Genomic DNA, 4119 nt, shown 5'->3' with positions numbered 1-4119 from the left:
GACAGAGCAGGCCGACCACCAGCTGTCCCAGCCCAAGGGAGGTAAGGCACCTGCCGGAAAAGGGGAAAAAACGGCGGACAAAACAAATGGCAGACAAAAAAAATGGCGGACAGCCTTGCTTGGCGACCCCCATGAAATGGTCGATCGACCCCAAATGGGGTCCCAACCCACAGGTTGAGAACCACTGCTCTAGGCATATCAAGATTTGCAACAGAGTATACATTTATCACAAATCTGCAGCTAATTGTGATATTCCCTCATTAAATTACTTGAATAAAACCTTGTCGGCAAACACATTCGTTGAAGTAGAATTTTGCATTGTGCAATTTAAAGTAAAGGCTTATACCAATGATGGCGAACCTATGGCACGTGTGCCAGAGGCAGCACTCGAAGCCCTCTCTGTGGGCATGCGCACTGTTGCCCCAGTCCCGCCTCCCCCCATGGCCCCCTCCTCACCAGCAGCCCCCTGGAGGAGAGTCATCACCAGGCATGACCTGTCCGGAGCAGTGCAGCCAAGGACATGGCAGCCGGGCAGCAGGGACAAGACTCTGTCCTCATGCCCTATTGCGCACAGATGATGCTCCGGGGCATGGGCGGAGGGTGTGGCCACCATGGCATTGCAGGGCTGCCTGGGCGATCTGCGGTGGGCCATGGAGATAGTGGGTGGCCCTGTGGGCGGGTGGGCGTGGAGCAGAGTGGGGGTGGAGTGGGCGAAGTGGGGGGTAGAGTGGGGGTGGGCCAGGGCAGGACAGTTTTTGGGCATTCAGTCTCTAAAAGGTTTGCCATCACTGAGTTACACACTACTGTATATACTCTTTTATACCTATATATAGGGCTGTAGTATATATGCATACACAAACATACCTATGAGTAGCATAGAAACTGTGGAAGACTTGTGAGTCCTTTGAAGTTTATGAAATTCTTATTTTTCCATGCAACCTCCATTAACAACTTAGGCAAACTTCAAGCAGAAAATACAGGATCAATTCTTGTACATTCATTTGCAGACAGTCACAGTATATAAATCTCTGGATTTCAGGAATATTTAATGTTAATTTAAATGTCTTTGTCTCGACAGAATAAAAAAATGTAATTATTATATGGCATTATGTGTCAACACTAAGAGAAAACCCAATCAAGAGTAAAGATAACAAAATGAAACATCTGCTACCTACAAAACTACATTTAAAATAATCCTTCATTGATTCGTCCAGCTCGATATGCTTTGATTTCATTCCCATAAGCCTGAAGGAGTGCAATGTTCAGATCTTTCCAGAAGGCTATTCCACAGCAGCCAATGCAGAATTGATGAATCTTCAGAAGTTGCTGAATTTAAACTCCCCAATGTTCTTCTACATTAGTCAATGGCTAAATTGGAAGAGTGACTTCAGAGGCAATTGGTCTTAGCATCTCGCAACTTTCTGACTACAAGGTGCTGTGGGGTAGAGAGAGTAAGAATTTCCTCTGTGTTTATTCCCTCATCCAGCTTATACTTTGTTTGTAATATGGCTTTTTGATTCTCTACCTAATAGGAAGAACATCATGGCTTCAAAATCTAAGGGACTGGTTTGGTCAAAAGTCAGCAGCACTTTTTCGTGCGGCTGCTGATAAAAACATGATCGCCAACGTCCGATAACGGATATGGCACAAGAAGAAGAAGAAGCTAGTAAATAAGCTTTGTTTATCCCCTCCCTCTTTGAAAGTACTGTGTGTAATAAACCTTTCCATAAAAATTAAATATTTCAATCAACCTTGCTCAGATTTCTGTTCTCCAGGAATAGACAAGCCAGAGCATCTGAAACTCTAGCTGAGAAGTATACGTATGGCAGTGTTTTCCAACCTTGGCAACTTTAAGATGTTTGGACTTCAACTCTCAGAATTCCCCAGCCAGCCATGCTGACTGGGGTGTTCTGAGAGTTGAAGTCCACGTATCTTAAAGTTGCCAAGGTTGGGAAACTCTACTATAGGGCCATGAGACATGATCCAAAGACTTCAAGTTGTCACATTGAAAATGCTGCTTTTGAATATTTTAGCAATGCAGTGAAAGCGCCATCAAAAAATCTCTGACAAACAGGGATAATGATATCAGTGCAGTTAGTCTGGCATGTTTTAAAAAAACACAAGTGCAAAATTATTCACTACTAGCTGTACCTGGCCACGCGTTGCTGTGGCTCAGACAGGTTAAATGTTTTTACCTGTCACAGGTGTGACATCTATATAATAATAGGTATATAAAAACACGTGTGTATTCGAATGCAATGTTGTGTCAAAATTTCAAAGCAATCGGTGAAGAACTTTCGGAGATTTAAGATTTTGAACAAACAAACATTTACATTTTTATTTATATAGATTGGGCAGGAACACACAAAACATATGCATATGTTAAAGCTGCCAAGTGGCCAGTCAGTTGATGAAAAAACACAACTTACTAACTGTTGGACTTTTTAGTAGCAATGCTGTGTCTCCCTAACTTTATACCCCAGCTGCCTACCAAGCCAAGGTAACAATATTTTATATTCTTCAGTTCTGCTGAGAAAGCCTATATAGCTTTATAAAAATGAATTGTCCAGATGGACGAGGCCATTAGGCACTGGGAGGGCTAGGCACCCAGCATTGTAGGCTTTGCCATGCCATGTTGACTGACTAACAGTAGCTGAATAATCCAAAGAGAACATTATTTTAATCACTGCCAGTCCCCTTGTATCTCTCCACTGCACAAACATGAGCTATGTGCGCTCCATAACTGAGAAAATTATAAGGCAGGCATGGCAATGGCATGCAAAATGCAGAGAGCAGCAAAAGTTAATCACCACCTTCAAACAATACATGAGAAAATCCTTTGTGCTTGTTGGAGACAGATTTTCCCAAATGCTCATGTTGCCTTCGCCCCATCTGTGAAATGTCATCCAGCGATGGGAGGAGAAAGTAATTGTCTCAAGGGGCTAAATGCATTGTGTTTGCCTTTTTAATGAACCACCCATGAGGGTGTCATGCAGCTGACAAAGTGGGGTAGAACTGAGGCAGATCTGATGGTGAGTTTTTTCTTCAGTTACTAGTTGCTAATAGATAAGCCCATGGTGGTGGATCTGTGGTGGGATACATCCTTTGATACAAATGATGGAGGTTTTTAAGAAGAGATTGGACAGCCCTTTGTCAGAAATGTTATAGGGTCTCCTGTTTGAGCAGGAGGTTGGATTAGAAGACCTCCACGGTCCCTTTCAATGCTGTTATTCTACTAAATGCATTGCATAACATGTGGCGGCATCAGCAGATCGCAGTACCAAGCTAATCATGGCTGATCTCAGAAGCTACGTTGACTTGGATTGGCAATCCCAGGGCTATAGGCAAGGTTGGGAAGTCAAACAAATAAACAAACAAAACTCAATAAAGCCAATGGCAAACCACTTCCATAATGTTGCCAAGGAAATTTTATAGGTGCAATTACTAGGAATCATCCAAGGATTTCCTTCATCCAAGGATTTCCTTCTCTTGAATATTTGGAATTATTCAGAAGTCAAGTGTTCCAGATAGATACTGTATTCCATTTGGAAATGATGGGATTGAGTTAAGTGTTATAAAGGTTTTGGATGAAAAATCTTCCTAAATCCTTATGGTCTATCTGAAAATAATGGGCAGACATGTTGGTGAAGACAGAGATAAAACTACCAGGAGAAGAGTACAAATAACTGATTGATATGACAAACTGTGTCAATGGGAGAAAGCACCATGGTGCTAGTAAAACATAGTGTTGTGATACCTCTTTGTGTCAATATGAGATTTGTACTTAAATGGATGATGGTGAATATACATACACTAATCCACCTTGATGCCTCAGTGTTCACAGGGGATGTCTGGTCTATTATTTGAACTGACTGGCCTCTTTGAAAATATGTGCTGGGACTGAAATAGCAGCCATATAGTTTTTTCTGGAGAAGCGCTATGTTTGAGTTGAATGGTTGAGCCTAGCAAGGTAGGCTCAGATTATTCAATTTCATACTCCAAAGGTTCCATCCTCCCCACTGGCACCAGGACAAAACCCCTCATATTTGAGAAGGAGCAAAGGAAGAGCTCACCTGGAGTTCAACCGAGAGGAAATTATGTTCTCTGAGTGCTGAGCTG

The sequence above is a fragment of the Protobothrops mucrosquamatus genome, unplaced genomic scaffold (assembly GCF_001527695.2).
Source record: "Protobothrops mucrosquamatus isolate PMUCROS unplaced genomic scaffold, P.Mucros_1.0 scaffold1009, whole genome shotgun sequence".
Lineage (NCBI taxonomy): Eukaryota > Metazoa > Chordata > Lepidosauria > Squamata > Viperidae > Protobothrops > Protobothrops mucrosquamatus.
This window is presented reverse-complemented; position numbering follows the sequence as displayed.